Below are 21,424 nucleotides of genomic sequence, written 5' to 3' on the forward strand. Positions count from 1 at the left end.
TATATGGTAAATCTTTGTACTGTCCACTCAATTTTTCCGTGAACCTCAAACTGCTCTAAAAAATAAAGTCTATTAAAAAAAGGTAAGTCTCAGTGGCAATGTAACTTTAATATTTTGAATTTTTTATTGAAGGCATGAAAATTTGGAAACAAGTCTCGTGATATTTAACATTCCTTAATTTTTAAATGTGATTTTCAAGAATGCGTATTGATATTTCTGAATTATATTTGGACATATAAATATTTATGTATTCCTGTTAAAAAAAAAAAGACATGGTCCAACTATATGCTGTCTACAAGAAACATGCTTTAGATTCAAACACAGATATAAATAAGTTGAAAGTAAAAGGATAGAAGAAAATATACCGTGTAAACCGTAATCAAAAGAGAGCTGCAGTGGTTATGCTAATATCAGACAAAACACAGACTTCAAGACAAAATCTGTTAAGAGACAAAGAAGGATAGTTTCTAATGATAAAAGGTTCAATCCATCAAGAATATATACCAATTATAAACACATATACATCTAATAACAGCCCCAAAATATATGAAACAAAGCTGACAGAATTGAAGGGAAAGACACAATTCAACAGTAATAGTTGGAGACCAAAATACCCCACTTTCAATACTGGACAGAACAACTCAACAGGGTATCAGCAAGGAAATGGACGTCTTTAGCAACACTCTCAACCAACGAGACCTAACAAACATCTATAGAAGACTTCACTCAACAACAGCAAAATGCATAGTCTTCTCAAGTACACACGGAACGTTTTCCAGAATGGACCATGTTGTAAGCCATAAAACAAATCTGAATAGATTTAAAAGGTTCAAATCACACAAAATATGTTCTCTGACTACCATGGGATAATTTAGAAATCAACAAAAGGAGAAAATTTGGGAAACTCACAAATACATGGAAATTAAACAACACACTCATAAATAAACAGTGGGTCAAAGACAAAATCACAAGGGAATATAGGAAAAACTTTGAGACAAGTGAAAAGAAAAATAACACATCAAAACTTAGGGAATACATCAAAAACAGTGCTCAGAGGGAAATTTATAGTTGTAAATGCCTACATTTTAAAAAGGAAGATGTCAGATGTTGGGGGTCAGCATCATGGCAGACTGTTATTCCCACTGTCTCTCCCCTCTAAGTTACAACCAATAGGACATCCATTGACCAACAAAGGACTCCCTACACAGCACAACAGGATACCTAAGGGATCCATGCATCCATACATCTGAAGGTGGGTGGACTGGACTTCTAGGAGGCAGTGGAACTAGGGGAGCAGCCCCCACTCCTTTCCCCACCTGCAATGATCCAAGGCATGGATTCTCACACTGGTGTGCATGCCTGTGAATACAGGCTACAGGGACAGAGATGGCAGGTGTAGCTTGGTCCCTAATCTGCCCCCCCTCACCCCCTAGCACTAGTGGGTGGTACACATGCCCTGAGAATTCAAGACACACAGCAGAGCTAGTGACCCAGTCCTCTCCCCTTCCCCCAGCAGTAGCCCAGTCTTTCCAACAGTGGGGAGAGTATACAAAACTCAGATTGTCTTGGCTGGGGCACCCAGACCTTAGTTTTCAAAACACATTGGCTTGCACCAGAGACCAGAGGCTGCACAAGCAAGCAGCCATGACAATCTCTCCCTGTTTAGCCCCTGCCCCTTGCCCCCAGCAGTGGCAGTGGAACTTGCAACCACAGGCTTCAAGAACCGCAGCCAAACTGGTGACCCAGCCCCCACTGGCAACACCCCCAACACTGGCTTTACCAGCAGTGGGGGCTGCATACAAGTCCTGGGTCCCCAGGCCCCTGGCAGCAACAGCAACACCCGTGAACCCAGCACCCCCAGACAACCTGGGATCAGCAGCACAGGTGGTGCACAGGGCAGCAGCATCCAAGCCAAGGGAGAGCCTGCAGAAAGCCAGTGGGGGAACATGAGACTCAGGCAACCTTGGAAGCAGCAGAAGTGCTTGCAGCCTGGTGACCCTGGTGGTGAAACCTGAGACTATGAAGACATCGTAAACAGCAAGGCACCAGAAACCTCAGAGGCACAAGCAGCACAAGGAGAGCACTGATGACACCTCTAGCAGAGGCAATGGAGGGTGGAAAGTGCAGGTTCTCGAATACAAACAGAAGCAGCTCAGAACCAAGTAACCAAAGCCTTACTCAAATAAGAAGGGTGTTACAAGAACAAATGTGCCAGCAGAGGATCAACTCATCAAGTACCATGAAGAAGTGCAGCAAGACAGCAGAACAGAAAGAAAATGACAACTCTCCAGAAACCAAACTTGAAGTCACAGAAGATTACAGCCTAACAGAGAATTCAAAATAGCTGTCATGAAGAAACTCAATGAGTTACAAGAAAACTCAGAAAGACAGTTCAATGAGCTCAGGAATAAAATTAATGAACAGAAGGAGTACTTCACCAAAGAGATTGAAACTCTAAAAAAAAACCAAACAGAAATTCTGGAGCTGAAGATCACAATTAATGAAATGAAAAATAAAGTAGAAAGCATTAAAAATAGAGCAGACCACATGGAAGAAAGAATTAGTGCGCCTGGAGATAGAAATGATTCAAGTGAAGCAGGAAAGAGATCTAAGATTTTTTTTTTAAATGAAGAAATTATAAGAGAAATGTCCAATTCAATTAGGAAAAGTAACATAAGGATAATAGGTATCCCAGAAGGAGAAGAGAGGGAGAAAGGAGCAGAGAGTTTATTCAAAGCAATAATAGCTAAGAACTTCCCAAACCTGGGGAAGGATCTAGATAGATAAGGCATGAAAATAATAGAATATGTAATTATCTCAATGCAAAAAGCCCTGCTCCAAGGCATGTAATATTACAACTGTCAAAACTCAATGACAAAAAAAGAACATTAAAGATAGATGGAGAGAAGAAAATAGCCTAGGAAGGAACCCCCATCAGGCTCTCAGGGGATTTCTCAACAGAAACCCTACAGGCTAGGAGAGAGTGGAATGATATATTCAAAATATTGAAAGACAAAAACTATCAGCCAAGAATACTCTATCCTGAAAAATTACCCTTCAGATATGAAGGAGAAATAAAAGCTTTCCCAGACAAACAGCTGAGGGAGTTCACCGTCACTAGACCTGCCCTACAAGAAATGTTGAAGGGAGCCCTCCTACCTGAAACAAAAAGGCAAAGGTTTACACAGCTTTGAGCAGGGTGATAAATAGACAGAATCAGAGAATTCAGCAAATCTATACCAGAGTAGGTTAGTAGATGACTATAATATAAAGGCTAAAGGGAAACAAAGCATCAAAAATAACTATAAACACTTCAGTTTGGTCACAAACTCACAAGACAAAAAAGAATAATTTATGACAACAAAAAATAGAAGGGGAAGAGGAAAAGGACTAATGGGGATAAGACACTATCAGAAAAAGGACCATCTCATCTATCACAAAACAAAAAAATCAGAGCAGAGTCACAAAGCATAAAGAAAGGGAAAACTGAGAAACGCATCACAGGAAACCACCAAACTGAAATGGCAGAGAGAAATGCAAGGAAAAAGAAACAGTGGAAATATAGAACAAGCAGAAAACAAAAGATAAAAGTGCAGTATCAAGCCCTCATATAGCAATAATTACTCTGAAGGTAAATGGATTGAATTCACCAATCAAAAGACACAGAGTGGCTGATGGATTAAAAAAATAAAACCCAGCAATATGCCAATCAAAAGCTGAGATTATATGTCCACTGGAAGAGCACATGGATAGGGTTATTTCTCCAAATAAGATATTCAAATAGCTATCATATATCCAAATCAGACATGAGGGAGAAGGATGAGACTTGCAGCCAGACAGGGGAAGCATATTACACATTAAAAATGTAACTAAATAGGAATAAAGGCACTTTGGGATTTATTGAGTTTCTTTAAGTCTGTACCAAAGTAAAGGAGTATAAATATGTATCAAAACTGAAATAAAGGACCAGAGGGAAAAATTCTAAATCAAAGTACTAAAACCACCTTTCTGGCTTGTGCATTAGCCTAACCTTGAGCAACGTTATAATCTCAAATGACTACAAGTAGAGTAAACGTGTAAAGCTGGCTGGATGTAAAACTACATGCTGAGCTCCTTGTATTTTTACTTAGTTACACTGTCTTTTAAAACATTGTGGACAGATAACAAAACAGCCAACTGCCTCCCTGGCCTCGTAGAGACAGCATACCGCTACCAATTTGTAACCCCTGTTCAAGAGTGTAGTAGCTTCATTGGGAAGCAAACCATCCAAAGGCTAAAAATAGAGGGCAACATCCTTTGGTTTATTAGTTTAATAAACGTTTGACAGACATGGTACTTGTGATTATGTAGTAAACTGGAATTGTTGCATGTCAAATTTAGAGTATGTCAACTTTGCTGAACAGAACAAGTTATAATTGGCAACACTAATAAAACCAAAAGTATTTTAATGTGGCTTTTTGATCATATTGCATAAGGCTTATTCAATCATATTGCCTTAATTTGAATTATGTTGAACGTATAGGTACAGTAGAAGATTATGAGAATATTATTTTATCTAGAACGGTAGTTTTAAAATTAAATCAGTGGTGTAATATGTAAACGCCACATGTATTTAATTATAGAAGCAACATAACATTTGTAAGTTTGAAAAACAGAAAAGAAAAACATTACTTGAGTTGCCACAATCCTAACAATTGTTCTAAAATACATCTTACATATAAAAATAAGAATAGCAACAAAATGTTGGATCTGACCTTTTTTTCATCTAACATTACATCACACTAATTTGTCCATATACTATAACCTGCATAAATAGTAGAAATGTTGGATCTCAAAGGTAAGATGTGAAAAACTTGAAAACCAATCAACGAGAAATTTTAAAATATTTTTTAAAACCTTAAAATCTTATAAAACTGGCAAAACGAACATCTATTTTAATTCTGAAATTTGCCTGGAATGTTTTTAAGATTTCTAAAAATTCAATTGGCTAACACATTTGGTAAAGTTTCATCTAACAGGACAAAAGGATCAGAGAGTTAATACATTTCTTTCATTGAGGTTGATAATTATTTTTCCAGTGAATTTACTTCTTAACAGAGTTCATTCAGCACAGATTGTAACTTTGGCAAATATTTGAAGAAATGAAAATTTTATTTTTTCTCCCACTGGCCACCTTTCAGAACTATAAATCTGGCTTTTCCAGGTGTATATGATAGTTCTTCTAGGAACCAGATAGCTTTAGGTACAACTATTCCACCTTAAATATTTGTTATGCTCTTTACTACATTGAGAATAAATCTCCAGGGACAATATTAGACTATGTCATTTATTCCCACGCCCTGGCTTATGATTCCACGGATGGGAATTGGTTGTATGGTTCTATTGGTTCTACGCTCATAGAGCTTAAGCCCAATGAGAATCTACCCTGTGTTGTACAAGTACAAAAGTCACACTCAGAGAGATGGCCTCTTCGCAGATGGCTGAGTTTTTCAACAGGATAAAAACAAAGTTGCTTGTTAACTCATTTTTAATGAGTCTGCCATTTTGGGATGAGCTGAATGTAACAGATAAAAGCAAGACAAGCATGTGTAGACACTATGATTCTGATTTTTATCTCAATCCGAGAGTGACTTGAAAGATAACTGATCCTGCTCCCTGATTACTACCACAACAGAAGTACTGCAGATGAATTATTCTGGAACAAAGGTAATAATTATGGACGTCTTTCCAACACTTAACAAATTTTAAATAATAATCCTGCACAAGTTAACTTATTCAGTTGCCTAGAGGTATCTTATACACGTTTGACCTTGAATAGTACGCCCAGAACTAACACAGCTTAAAGCTAAGTGTTCTCTCTGCATATTTTAAAGGATCAATGATTTTTTTATGTTTGTTTCATGACTAGAGCAGGCATCTGGTTTTACTGCCTTAATAATTTCAGACTAAAAATATTGTACCCATGACATGAGGAACAAAACCTGGCACCAAAGGTCACGCTTTGATACCTGTGTTAGAGGAGGTGCAAAGCTCTTTGTAGGAAAAATTGGCCCTCCCTCTAGGACTCTTCCCTTTCTCCTTTCTGTCACAGGGGGATTTTATTTTGGGCACCAGATGTTTTGCATCTCCTTCATTTCCATACGCCCAGGTGAATTGTCTGTTAAGGCAGATGTACTTCTGTGTAGCTGGCCGTATAAAATAACCAGACTCTGGGTACTCATCACAGAATGCAAACTCATTGTTGCCCAACTTTGATAAATTCTCAGCTGAGAAGCCCAGTATTGATGGAGAACGTCAGAAGGATAGAAAGATACATGCATTCCTTCAAATAGAACTCTACCCCAGCATCAAGCTAGAAGATCTAGAACGGCCGGTTCTCCTAGAGCAAGAGCGGTGGTGAAGAGCTCATGCTCTGAGTTTGAACTTGGCTTTATCACTTAACTAGTTGTGTAAACTTGGGCAAGTCCCTTAACCTCGCCTGGCGTACTCTATGCATCATTTCCTATCTTTAATTTTTGCCATCCTATTCTATTTTATGTATCTTTATAAGTAGCTGTCAATCTACTGAGATAAAGTGGGGGAAATTATTTCTACAGATAAGTAAACAAAGAGATAATTTAATTGATAATACATTATAATATAGAAGGGAAGTTTAATGTATCTTAGGGACTTACAGATGGCTTAATATTTTCAATTATATTAACAATTATATTAACATATCACATCAGTAGCCCAACAAAGGAAGAAGAAGGAAAAAAATCCCTAGGTCTTTTCAGCAGCTGCTGAAAAGGCATAAAATAAAATCAAGACTATCCATGATATTTTTTAAAAAACCTTTTAATAACCTAGAATTAAAAGGCTATATTCTTAATATAAAAAAATCTATCTGAAACCAATAGCCACATAATTTTTCACAGAAACATATTCATTAAAGTTGGAAACATGGGCTGGCCTGGTGGCGCAGCAGTAAAGTGCGCACGTTCCTTCAGTGGCCTGGGGTTCACCGGTTCGGATCCCGGGTGCAGACATGGCACCACTTGGCACGCCATGCTGTGGTAGGCATCCCACATATAAAAAGGTAGAGGAAGATGGGCATGAATGTTAGCTCAGGCCAGGCTTCCTCAGCAAAAAGAAAAGGATTGGCGGTAGATGTTAGCTCAGGGCTAATCTTCCTCAAAAAAAAAAAAAGAGAAACAAAATCAGGTGTGTAACTTTCACCATTATTATTTAACATTGAGTTAGAATTCTGGCCAATGCAAATAATACATGGCACAGAAATGAGATCTAAATTTTGGAAAAGAGGAAACAATTATCATTACTTATGAATGATATTATATACTAGAAAAGCCATGATAATAAAATGAAATTCCTAGAATGAATTAAAGCCCAATAAGGTACTAGACATAAAATAAATGTACAATTGGCTCTTTGTTATTAGAGGAGTACATTTTTGCTTGTTCTTAATATAGCAGCAGTAATCAGTTACAAAACTTAATAAAATAAAATGGAAAAAGATTTTATTCACAATGTATTTTAATATCTTAAGAAATGTAAAGGACCTATGTGAAGAAAACCACAAAACTGCTGAAAGATAGAAAAGGAGAGAGGTCACATTCTTCGATGGAGAGAACAAATTTTATAAATTTGTTTATTATATTTTATACATATAACTCAATGCCAATTAAAGTCACAATCTTCTTTACAAAATGATTATAAAGTTTGAAAAGTAAATAAGTGACTATATCAATGAGGAACAAACTTATCTAAAGCTATAATAATTTTAGCCATATAGCATAGACATAGGAGTAGGCAGACACATGTACCAAACACACTCTACTGTGTATAAAAATTTAATATGTGATCAATAGGGCTTTGCAAACCAACAACAAAAGAAAGATTATTTGATAAATTGTTTGGGAAACACTCATTAAACATTTTGAGAAAAATCAATTCAGATACTCATACTTTTGGATGGACTAAAAGGATAAGTATAAAATAAGTCAAACCATTTTAAAAGAATTTGACAAAAATGGAAGTAAATATTGAATATCTCAAATGGGGAAAATTATCTTAGAAAAGAGTAAACAATTCAGATAAAAATGCCCAGTAAACTCAAATTTTAAGTCTAAAATTAAAACTAAATTCTAACAGTGAAGAGAGAAACGACAAACTGGAGGCAAACTTGCAGGAATGGCACCGATAAAAAAATGAACGTTGCTGTTCTTTATACTGTACTTGTAAATTTTCTATAAGTTTAGGATTATTTCAAAATAAAAAATGTTTACGAATACCCTTGATATATGAAGAATTCTTGCAACTTGATAAGAAAGACACTAAGACACCCGTAGATGAATAGGTAAAGGATATAGACAGACAGCACACACACCCACAAGCATACAAACACACACTCACAAAAGGAAAAAAGGTGGTTAACAGACCCAGCAGAAAAACTATTCAGTCTTCATAGCAAGGAAATGCGGACTAAAATAAGACTTCAATTGATACCTACCAAATTGTTTTCGGTTTTGTTTGTTTTTAATAATAATATAAAATATTTGCAAAAGTATAGTAAAATAGGCACCCTCTCTCATTACTGGTGGGAGTGTAAATAAGAATAAGCAATTTAGTAATTTGTATAAGAGTCTTGACATTCTTCAATATAGTAATCCCGCTCCCAGGAATCACTCTAAAGGGAAAATCCTGAAAAAAAGAGAAGACTTTATGCATAAGATGTTCACTGAGCATTATTTACATCAATGAAAATTGGGAAAAAATTTACATGTCAAGCTATGCAGGGGGTTATTCGGTAAATTATAAAATATCATATCACCATTAAAATGGTGTTTACAGAGGAATTTTTTAAATAATGTGATACAATATGCTAAGTGAAGAGGCAAGATGAAAAATTGTTTATACGATATGATCACATATTTTTAAAAATGAAGAAGTAGGGAAAAAAGAATTTTTAAAAGTACACGCTAACCGTAGTTGCTTTGAGTGGAGGAGTTATGAGTAATTTTGTTCTTTCAACTCTTTTATATTTATCAAATGTCCTACAAGGAGAATATAGTAGTTTATATTTTTATAATATATAATATGACTCATAAACAATCACTGATGTGTCTGGAGCAGCAGGGAAATCTCATGGTTTGTGCTCATCATAGATTCCAGGTTTCTGAATTTAATAAAGGAATTCTATATGAATTTTTAAGCTGATGGTGACAATATTTCCAATTCCATCTGGCACTAGAAGCCATACAGAGGTCGGGTATATGGGAAAAGGTTGACCAATCACAAATTCTCTTGCTAGGCATTTCAGTGCCATAAGATATCTAATGATTAGTTGAGCCTGAGGAGGAAAAAGCATTTTTAGAAAAAATACAAATCAACTAAAATTTCTTAATGGTAATTGTTGTTTGCTCTTTTTTTAAACTAACCTTTTTCTGAGTACAAGAATAATAAATGCTTGTTATAAAAGGTCAAGTGTTATAGCTATTTATGATGGAGAGAGTAAACTATCACTATTATAGTTTGGTAAATATTACTCCAAAATTTTTGGATGAATATCTAGCATTTTAAAAATAATAATGGGATCACTCTAAACATACTGTATGTAACTTGAAGGTTCAGTTAATAGTATATTGCAGAAAATTTCCTTTCCAATAACACATGGGCCCCCTCATTTGTTTTAATGATTTATAATATTCCTTTTTGGTATTCTATAATTTATTTAACCACTTCCCTCTTGATAGTCATTTTGGTTACCAACTCATTATTATCAACAATGCTGCTTTGCATATATATACGTCTTTGTGTACTTGTGCAACACAAAAATGTTTGGAATGCTTGACTATTTTCCAATAAACACCCATCACTCTTGAGTATTTCTGTATGATATATTGCTAGAAATGGAATTTCTAGGTCAAAGATAATTGCTAAGCAGGCCTTTCCAAATATTATTTATACTTACAACTACTGTATAATGAAAATGCCTATTTTCTTACATCTTCAACAATGTAGTATATTATCAAGTTTTCTTTTGTTTTGGCCAATAGTAGGTGCAAAATATTGTCATTGTTTTCCTTTGTATTTCTTATCAGAGAGGTTGAGCATCTTTTGATAGATCTGTTGGTCATTTGTTTTCCTTCTAGGAATTGGCCATTATTGTCCTTTGTCTGTATTTCTAATTGCTTATCTTTTCTTGCTGATTTGTGATCTCTTTTTATATCAGGCAATGTAGCCCTTTATTACATTATATGGATAACTTTCTAGGGTTTCTTCTTGACTCTTTGCTTTTAATGTTTTGGTATAGAAATTCTTTAAGTTTAATGTAGTTATATTTATCAGTATTTTCTAATTCTGGGTTTGTGTCACGCTTAGAAAGCCCTTCTCCATTCCAAGATTATAAATAATATTCACTTGTGTTTTCTTCAAGAATTTTTACATTTCCGTTATTTTACATTTTTATTTTTGAAACCCCTGGAATTTACTTTGACGTAAAGGGTGACATGAAGATCCAATTTATTTTGTCACAAACGGCCAGTCAGTTGGTCTGATCCCACTTACTAAAAAATCCATCTTTTCCTCACTAATTTGAAATGCCACATTTATGACGCACCAAATTCTCATAAATACCTGATGCATTTCTGGGATCCATTTACCTTTGCTCCTGAGCCAGAAAGTGGCGATTTATTTTTGAGTAATTATCTTCTTAGCAGAAAAACAAACTACTACTATTCTGGATTGAACATCTCTAGACCATAGGGAAAATCCCCTTTTACTAATGGATCTTTCAAGATGAATCATCAGTCTTCGGCGATGTGGTTAACGTGGCTAACAAAGTCAAACCTGGTATCATGCCCAAGTCATGAGCCTTACCCACAGTTCCTCACGCCTGCTTTACTTGTCGAGGAAGGATTGACACTGTTCATCTCTCATTATCTCTGCCCACTGAGTTCACTGGGTCAAAATAATAGAACCATGAATTGAAAGTCTTCTGTATAATAAAGGTTAGTGACATCAATTTAAGCTGTGGAAATTTTACTCTCAAAGATGCCCTGAGTATGAATGGATGGTTAGATTCATATGTAGAAGTGAGTAACTAAGAATCTGTTTTTCCAGCTAGTGTATCTAACCCTGTGTAGATTTACACTGAACACATAAAAATAGATACAGTATTTTAGTTTAGGGGAACGTTTCTGAAAGGATAGAGTTCACATAGAATCAATGACATGGAGATTTGCCACAGTCTGCTTTCTTGCCGTAGCACGTGTGTGTAAGACTCTCCTTTTATTTCTTCAGTTACCATAGCATGAAGGAAAGGAATGATCTTGCAACCCACCCTCTCAGAACCTCTTATGGAATGCCATATTGTGCCTCTCCATTCTACTGTGTGGGTTTACTGCAGCCACTCACTGCTCCTATGTAACCCCTGTCCCCAGGGGCGACTTACCTATTAGACAGAGTAGGTATAATGCCTAGTGTCCACAATACTGTTAGGGGCCCAAAAAAATGTTTTAATTTCTTTTAAACTCAAAAGCAAAAAAAAAAAGAAAAACCCAAAACTTTTAGGTCAAAGAAAATTGTTATATAATATTAATATATTCATCTTTATACCAACATAGTTATAAAATATAATCTTTAGTATTTCTTTATGATGGAAGAGGCCCATGAAAGTTGTAACACAGTCTTGCCTATCTCTCAAAAGACTTCTAGCAAAGCGGACGCTAAATGTTTTAGATCTTCCTTCTCTATTCTCCTCCCGGAAATTCACAATTAAAGGCTCATCATAGAAACCCTGCAATAAATAAAAATGAAACAAAACAACAACAACAACAAACAATAAAATTTAGTTTACTCCAGGGTTCTCCAGGTTTATGTGATCCTGGAACATTTTTTCTTCCACATAATAACCACTATCTTCCCCCAGAACTAGTGATCCACAGAAGAATTTGGGAAATAACTTTTTATTACATTACGATAAAAATTGATCAAGAGAGTTTATAGCTGAAAGCTCTCAACCATTTTTTTTGTTAGCAGACTATACAGAAGCCTAAACGATTATTCTTTGTTCTGTGTAGATAGAATTAAAATGCATACCTGATGCTCTGAGCAGCATGATAGCAACACAACCCTACCTCTCCACTTGGCAAGACATTTTATTGTTGCCCAAGTTTCAGATTTACGTTCCCCAGCTCACTGAGACCCATTTCAGATCAGTTTCTTTGATAGGTTTGTAGCAGCATGAGGACGAAAATCATTCCCAAATGGCAAGGAAGGGCAAAAAGCTTCTTTCCTGACTCCCAGAACATGTTATTCCGTAACCTATCAGACCTTGTTAAGAGTGGCTTAAAAATCTGTCAGCTCTCGAAAGGCTTCTCCAGTAACAGATTTCTTGGTTCCATCTCAGTTCCCGCAGTTCCCATAACCACAGCGCATTCAATTTAGCGGTGCTCGGCTGCATGAATGCTGAAATTAAAATGTGCTTTCAAAACTCAATCCCTAGCAAAACTGACCTAACGGAGAAGCATCTCCACAGTCAGATTTAATAAAAAGATATGAGTTTGAGATGGAAGGCAGAAGAAGGATATATTTCTCTGAGGAATAAAATAAAAGTAGAAAGTGTTTTGTTTCTTTTTAAAGTTTTTGCTGACTAATGTCCCTCTTTAAAGTCAGTTATCTGTTTGACAGAAAAAGTCAAAGACACTAAGTCCTTTCTTTCTAGCTTTCGGAAGTTTTGTCCATTATTTTTCTGGGGGCAGATGCACTGTCTGCTCTTCGTGCTTTAAAACACATTTCTTAGCTGGGAGAAACTCACAAGCCTTTTGGTTAAATGGAAATCATCAAATCTAGGTAATTGTAATATTTTTTACAATTAGGAAACAAAACTTCTTTTAAGGAAAAAAACCCTGTTCATTTAACTATAGCCCTGACTTCTAGAAGACAGAGAATTGATTTAATTCCCTGAACACATAGTATTTATCGAAACAAACAATGATGACTGAAACACCATTTGGCCAGGTCCTCCTCTGTACATGTTTTATCACAGCCAGTGCGCTTCACTGAAATGACTTGTTTATAGGGCCGTCTGCCTTTCATAAAGCAGAAAAGTCCTCGAGGGGAGATATTTGTGATATTTGGCTTGGCCTCTCAAATGCCTACCACAGTGGCTACCATATATTAAGAGCTTGATGCAGCTTGTGGAATGAAGATCTAAATATTTCGTGACTTTTTGATAGCATAACCTACTGGAAATTGTCAATAGGCCCATGACTGTTAGTTGTATTGCTATTGCTCCTCCTGAACACTGATATTGTGCAAGCATATGGAAAAAACTCCCAAGAAGCAGGCCTTAAACTAAATACAATTTCCCAGGATCTCATCCTTGGGGTGGTTGGGGGGAGTGCGTATGTGTGTGAGAGAGAGACAGAAACAGAGACAGAGGCAGAGCCGGAGAGAAAGAGAGAGAGAGGGAGAATGCCCCTTGGCTGGCAGAGAGGATGAAGGTCTGATAAAATTGCTGACATTGATTTTATTTACTATTAAAGCTTTACCTGGGCTCCTTATTTTTGAGTCAATAGAGATATCTATAACTTTTTCTTCAAAGGCTATTGAATGCTAATAAAAACAGTAACAAAAGAAAAAGAAATCATTTTAAAGGCAGATCACTTTGATAATCTTCTTGAACGACCCACCTGTAATAAATGGAAGGAGAGTCAGTAAATATATCAATCAGCCAACAATAGTTGATGAGCACTTCCTAGGTTCTCTCCTGAATGCTAGGTGTTTGGTGGAGGGAACACAGAGGGATATAATGGACATGTGGTCACCAATCTTGAAGGGCTCATGATGTAGTTGGGGAGCGGTCCCAACGTACCTGAAACAAACTACCTAACAGAAAACAAGAACAGAGCAGTGATTTTGAATCAAGCTTCCATATGTCAGTCCTGTTCCAGAAATAGCACTGAGGTGTCTCCTGCCAAAAATTAATAAAGATAGCCTATTTCTTGGTTTATGAACTGGTAAAAGAAAAAGAGAATTGGTTATTAGAATTTTCTCAATTTTATATTTTTATCCTCCATATCTTTTTTAAACCATTGGTGTTTACTACCACTTATCTATTAATAAGATGGCAAAAAGATATAAATCTGTAGCAAACACATTTTGGGAGAAAACATTTCCTGAAATTGCTGAGCACTTAATTTCATAGCTTCTTATTTTCGAGGAAATATACTCCTGGTTGTAACATTATATTTTATACAGAAACGGTCATATTTTCTTCTGGTAAAATTGTTCCCAGTTTGCAGGATGAATTAAATATATTGATATTTTATGGTGTTCCTACCAGATGACCATAATATGCAGGTATTTTACTACTGAAATAAATGGGAAAACAACCAAGTGTATAAGCAGATGTTAAACGGAATGAGCAAACAATTTTATCAATTTTGGTCTATTTATATCCTGACATCCATACAGGCTGTAAGGCTGCTGATGCCGCAAACAAATGCTCTAACAATAAGGCACATGAAATAGAGCAACGTAGTCTGACAACATTTTCTAGAAGTCTGTGGTATTTGAAATAAGCCTGGAAGGATAAATCAAATCTGGAAAAAATGCTTTAGAAATGCAAAATGACCCTATAGTTATTTTTATGGCATCTGGTTAGGTAATGTTGTCAGTTTTTACTACATTTTTAATAATCTTATTTTTTCAAATTGTTAAAGTCATATGGACATTGTTAAAATTTTTTTAAACCACCAAAACCTAGAAAAAGGAAAATAACCCTACTACTTGAGTGGACCTCTACTAACATTTTGATGTGCTATTTTTCTGTGCACTTCTTAACAATTATTATCAACTGCCTACATAATTTTGTATCCAGATTTTTTTCAGTTAAGATGAGAACTTAAACTTTTTTTCATGTTATTAGGAAAAAAAAAAATCTGTGGATGTGGTGTCTTTAATGGCTGCAATAATATACCACTGTAAAGATATCTCAATCTATACACAAATTCCCTTATTACTGTACATTTAGGTAAAGTTTCTAAATTTTCACTAAGCCTGAGATGAACAAGGTAGTTGATGTTTTCATTTGTCTCTGTCCATTTCCTGCTCTTTGTGGTACCTAGATCTGGCTCTATTCTCAATGGGCCATGCTGTTTGGGGAGAACTGACCCACCTCTAGAAGTGGGATCCACGCCATTGGCCATGGAGGGGGGTTCATATGGCACCAGAGTGTCTTTCAATGTATCAGATAAACTTAGTCATACTACAAAGTTTTGGTTGGAATCATTAAAGGGCACAGTGAATGTGATTCAAGAAAAGGAGGAAGGCTGACCTGTTCAGGAAATAGAAAGGAAAACAAGGGGACCTCTCTGATGCCAGGACAGAATTTATGTCCAGAGAATAAGCTGGTGAAATAAGAAGCAACATATAAAAGTAAATGTACTAAAGTTTAGGATACGCACATTTCATAATTGTCACTTTTGCCCATACATTTTATTTTATTTTATTTATTTTTAAAGATTGGCACCTGAGCTAACAACTCTTGCCAATCTTCTTTTTACTTTTTCTCTTCCCAAAGCCCCCCAGTGCATAGTTGTATATTCTAGTTGTGGTCCCTCTGGTTGTGCTATATGGGACGCTGCCTCAGCATGGCCTAATGAGCAGTGCCACGTCAGCGTCCGGGATCCGAACCTCGCCCAGGATCCCAACCGGCGAAACCCGGGGCTGCTGAGGTGGAGCGCACGAACTTAACCACTCGGCCATGGGGCCGGCCCCTGCTCATACATTTTAAAAGTTGTGACAAAAAATGACAGTATTGTAGATTGGAAAGGTTGCTGGATTACCAAATGTGAGCAGAACTGAAATCCCCAAGTAAAACCTCATTACCGGAAGGTTGTTGAGTGTTTGTCCTACATACAACCTCAGCTCCTAAGTTGAAACACAAGGACTGAGAGAGAAAGAAAGTAATCACTAAAGAACCTGAAACCAAGGGAAAGTAACTACTGCTACCAGCAGAGAGAAGCCCAGGTTTGGCTGTCTAGAATCCTACCAAAGGCTGAAAGACATGGTCATACTCTTGTGTAGGCTGAATGAATCGAGTGAATCCTGGAATCTTCAGGTCTTTGCTGACAAAAAGAAACCTGAATGAATAAAAGTTCATGCATCCCCGCCCTCTTACCAAGCGCCAAACAGTGCTCATACCAGTGAGAGATACTTGTAGGCACAGCCAGACTGATGGAGTTTGGGACTCCAGAGATCATACTAAAGGAGCCAGTGGGAGACAAAGGAGTTTGCCTCTAATATGAGGTTCTAAATTGGCCTGCACACAGACTTCTGATCCACATGCAATGGTGGACAAGGCTTTAATTTAAACCCAAGTGACTTGGCACAGTGTCTATAGTATTGTCACTCACTACAATGGCTGGCAAGTTGCCAGTATTTTATATACTGCCTTCTGAATAGCAGTTTTGACCCTTATTAAAAGAAGTAGGTGGATACAAATATTTGAAGTGGCTTATAAGAATATCTATAATAAACTACGAAAATGCCAATAGAGCAGGCATAGGAAAAGTATAGAATAGAAAAACAAGACCAAAGGAAAAGCTAAGACATAGACATGAATGTCATATGGGTCCACACATTTACTACAATGACCTGCAAATTTGGGTTTGAGTTTCCTGACAGCCAAGGCACAAAGAGTAACATGCGTACTTAAGACAATGATTCGCACTGTCCATAAGGAATAGGCACGCCTGTGTTTTTGTGGGAGGGTGGGAGGAGGAGGAAGGAGGGAATTTTCCAGATATGAATATTTGGTAAATTAGTTTTGGAGGTCCCTAAGCTGCCATTATGACAATTATTATTTTCCTTTATATGGCACTTAATACTTTGCAGAGTAATTTCAACACACTTTCTTTAATCTGCACAAAAACCCTGTGATGCAAGATTTGAGGGGAAGCTATTATTAAAGCAATAATGTGTCTCTCACTCATGCATCAAGGAAGTTAGCTTCACTGGAAACACAACACAAAAGCAGAAGATAAGCAAAGATCTCTGCGATAACAAACCAAATGGCACCAAGCGTACACACAGAAAAGGGCTTCTCATTCAGAATCTGTATCCCCTTCCTGAACCTGAAATTCTAATAAAATTAATTTCGTTCTAAAACCTCAGCAGATTAGAAGTAACAAAATAGAGACTACTACAGAGGGGTACTCTGAAAGCCCCAAAACTGGTGGGTGTGATAGCAGAGGCATGAACTAAAACCATATAAAAGAGCGGTGAGTGTACAAACTGAAAACCCTAAACACTCACCAAGTAGCATGGGCAAGGATGTGTCATGGCCTCAAAGTCTCTTTTCCCAGGACGCTGACCCTCCATGAATCAGCTGTTCACATAGCTACCTCCCCCATCTTTCAGGAACTGAAATGTTATCATGGTCACCAGCTCTCAACTCTTACAGCCTTTCAGTGACCTTGCAAGGCTCATAAGATGAAATCCTTACTGAAAATGGCCCATGAGGTCCTGCAGGTGCCGGCTGCTGCTGGCTGCCTGTCCAGCCCTCTCACCTCCCTTCTCACTTCAGCCCCACCTGTGCGGGCTTCTGCCTGGCCGTCTGGCTCTCTACCTGGAAGTCTCTCTCTGCTGCATCATTTCCTTGGAAAATTTACTTAATCCTGGAGTCTAGATCAGGTTTCCCTGTGAACCCTTAGCACCTCTGGATTTAAGAAGTGATCACAGTGGCACTTATTAGTCTGATTGTTCAATAGCTGTTTCCTCCAGAGTACTGCGAGCTCTGGGACAAGGACCATGCCTTGGAATACATACTGAATACTTACTGAAAAATAAAAAAATATGGAATGCCACAGGACCAGCATGATACATCTTCCTGGTATATAATATTTCAATCTTACTAAAAGATCTTTTGGGGGAGGGAGAAGCTATTGTTTTCTTTATGAAAGCAAAAAAAAAAAAGATTCATTGTGGAGTAGAATGCAAAATTCCTATGAATTTTACAGCTAAAACACAAGACTTCAAGAATGCTTCAGGCTACGCCCCCAGATTTTTCTGGAGGCATTGTGCTTAAAATAAGATGGAAATAAGGTTTGGTAAAAGATCCATTTCCCAAGGGATCTGGATAACCAAGGCTCATCTTTATTTCCCTAGGTGAGAATACGTATAGGAAGAGGGTTTTGCAAACTATAAGTCTTTGTGCAAATATAACTTATTACTCAGAAATCTGTGTCCCGAAGAGGAGGAATGATTCGGCTCATATCACACTGCCAATTACGGGTGAGGCTGGCGCCAGAACCCAGGTCTCCCGAGGCCTGTCCAGCCCACTGCTTTTCATTAACGCAGAGCACCTGCCACCCGGCTTCTGCCGCACAGGTCCCCTCATCCTTCCCTCTCAGCCATATCCGGTGCTGATGCCCTAAGCTAGGCTCAAATGCACTTTAAGTTCTGATCACCCAGAACTGCGAAGCGGGTGGCAAAACCAAGTCCAGCATTTCCCAGCATCATAATCCAGAGGCTTTCTGCTTTTCCCGCAGGACCAAGGAGTTCCCTGGAGGGCTGCAAACGCGGCCGGCTTCGCTCGGGCCCAATCCAGAGAGGCTCTCCCCCTAGCGGCGAAAACGCAGGACTGCAGCGCGTTCCAGAGACACCGTGAATCTCCCTTTCTGGAGGATTCCTGCGGCCACCAGGCTGAGAAGTGCCGGCAGCATTTAAGGGGCCTGGGAAGCGGGAAAGCTCGGTAGTAACTAAAGCAAGAACACACCGCAGGAGCCCACGCGGCCGCCCGGCTACGTGGGCCTGCAGCGTGGCCTGTTCCTGCGCGCAGAGGTTGGCCACAGCTGCTGCTTTGGAAACTGGGGACCCCCTTAGACTTCCATCGAGGAGGGTGGAGGTCCTCGTCGGTCCCCTCGGGGATGCAGCCGCAGTTGCCGCTCCAGGCGCCCGGCCCGGAGCGGGAGGAGGGGCCCGCGAGCCCAGGCGGGGCCCGCGCACACCAGGGCTTGCCTGCTTGAGCCAGGGCGCGAGAGGCGGCGAGAAGCACCAGCGCCCCGCACGGCCAACCACGCCAGGTTGGCGCGCCCCGGCGAACCGCGGGTGGGGCCCAGCGTCCCGCTGCTTCGGGCTCGCGCGTCGCGCACGCGCCCGGGTGGGCGTGGGAGGCAGAGGCGCTACTAGCGCGCGGCGTGTGCGCGCGCGCGCGCCCCGGAGCCCCCTCCCTCGCCAGCCGGCGCGGCTCGGCCCCGGCGCGCGTCACGAGGGGCGGGAGGGTGGGGAGGAGGGGGTGGGGCCGCGGGACCGGAGGGGCCCGAGCGGCGGCTGCGGAGCCGGAGCCGGAGCTGGGAGAGGGCGGCTGCGGTCCCGGCGGCGGCGGCGGCGGGAGAAGATGGTGGCGCTGGAGGTAGGAGCTGCCGGAGCGGAGCTTTATTCCCAGGCTTGGCACCAACGCTGTCATTAGCGCCGCCTGCTCCCGCGGGCCCGCGGACTCAGCTGTCAGGCAAGGTACCACCGCCAGGGAGGGGTGGGTGAATGGGGGTGCGTGGAGCTGATGCCACCCCCGACGGAGCCCGAGTCCTCGCCGAAGGGCGCCCCTGGGCTCAAGAGGGGCTGCATGGAACAATAGTGCCGACGAGCGGGGACAGCCGGCGACATCCAGGGGGCAGTGCCTTTAGCCATCGAGCAAACCGGGCGGGGGAAGAGGGCGTTGAGGGTAGGGATGCCTGGTGTCCGGTGCGCTCTGAGATGCCGGGCTGTGGGGGCAGCAGACGGGCCTGATGACAGACATGGCAAGACTGTGTGTGTGTGTAAAAGGTACAGCCAAGGGATGGGGGTGGCGGACCGAAGGTGTTGGGGGATGACATTTCCAGGAATCCCCGCTAGGATCCCTCATCCCTCGGCTGACTCTCCAGGAGAAAGTGTGGTGATGGCAACGATGAGGTGGGCAGGATGCACTTGGTGTGTGAGTGTGGAGGGAGGCAGTGGGGTAGGGACGGATTTGTAAAATCCCATGTGTGTAAGTGTGTGTGTGTACTCGTGTGATTGCATTCACGCTCCCCAAGGTGCACTCCAGACCCAGGGATCTGCTGGTGCCCTGACTTACTGTCACCCGCTGACTGTGGGACCGTGTTTGTTATTTTGACCCTGCAACTCTGAGTGCAGTCTCCGTTCTGCTCCTGCATGTGGATGGCCCGGTGTAGGCATTCTCACTTCCCCTTTCTCTGGCCTCTTGCTGTGCAATGTGGAAGTGTGCATGTAGCTTTGGGCACATGGCAGGGAAATAGGATAATGGTTACTCTTCGTGGTTTGCTGGTGTCCCCGGTTTTGAAGGGAGCTTCCATCCTGTGACACTTCTCTCCTCAGCCCCTGTTCTGTAAGGGGCTTACACGCCCTGACTCTGCAGTTTCTATTGTTTATTTCTTGTCCAACCTGAAGAAGAAGGGTCTTTAATGGCCACCTTCATTTCTCCGTCCCCACAACTTCAAATGTCAACTAGATCTTCTCCTTCCACATTTAAACCCTGGAGACCTTATGACTGAAGAATGGGTGGTCTTTATGTTGGTTCTTCTAAAATGAACTCCAGAGGTGTGTATAGAGAGATTGGGGGTGGGGGGAGCATTTAAAAAGAAGAAAAAGATCGTACTGAGAAATCTTTGGTACCCCTTTGATCATCGTCACACAGGCAGGGCGTTTTCCTTAGGAAAAGGGATACTTTATTTCCACTGCTGGTGACATCCACTCTCCCGGCTTTCACAATGGCTAGATGGTGCCATGTATCATTCGCAAACTGAAATCCTCTGAGACCCATGGTGGTGGGGTCCCAGGTCACTGAAGTCTGCTTTCCTAGCCAATGCAGCCTGCTAGTAGGGAATTTGGAACATGTCAGGCTGGCAGTAAGTCACCAGGTGGGAACCCGGACACAGAATTGCATGCAGAGTCTATAGCTGTCTAACTGTCTCTGTGTGATAAAGATCGGCTTGTGTGGGGTTGGGTAGAGAGAGATAGGAAGGGAGATAGCATATTCATGTGTGTGTCCACTGCAGTTTGACTTCCTAGTCCTACATTTCTCCTGCGCTATTTGTAGGAATGGATACGCCTTTACACTTAACATCTTGATACTTCTGTATTAAAATGCTGTGTGACTAGATTAACCTGCTTAGAACGCATTTTAACCACAACACCTTAAATTCTACTGCATTGCTGTCAGAATCCAAACTGGCTGCCCCGGTCCTCTTTGAAAAGCCAGTAGCAGTCGTGGCTATACAAGTAAATATACAACACGTTGGCGTCAAAGGTTTCTTTCTCAAAAATTTTGTTTTGTTTTGGCAAAGGTTGCATGATACTGTCATTACATTGAAAATAATAAAACTATAGCTATCCACATATGGTTGTTTTCTTCCCATTTATC

The 21,424-nt window shown here is 40.0% G+C and overlaps 1 protein-coding gene across 2 annotated transcripts in view; it reads left to right on the forward strand.

Moving 5' to 3' along the window:
• Positions 1 to 19,347: 19,347 nt before the first annotated feature.
• APBA1 (amyloid beta precursor protein binding family A member 1) overlaps positions 19,348 to 21,424 on the forward strand; it is a 215,687-nt gene continuing 213,610 nt past the window's right edge. Inside the window, exon 1 of one of the 2 annotated variants that reach the window (XM_046665141.1) lies at positions 19,348 to 19,420. The gene's annotated coding sequence lies outside the window, so the exon portion shown is untranslated. Of the gene's footprint in view, positions 19,522 to 21,424 lie in introns of both variants that reach the window. The other variant, XM_046665142.1, reaches the window with a different exon arrangement.

Source organism: Equus quagga, chromosome 6 (genome assembly GCF_021613505.1).
Source record: "Equus quagga isolate Etosha38 chromosome 6, UCLA_HA_Equagga_1.0, whole genome shotgun sequence".
Taxonomy (NCBI): domain Eukaryota; kingdom Metazoa; phylum Chordata; class Mammalia; order Perissodactyla; family Equidae; genus Equus; species Equus quagga.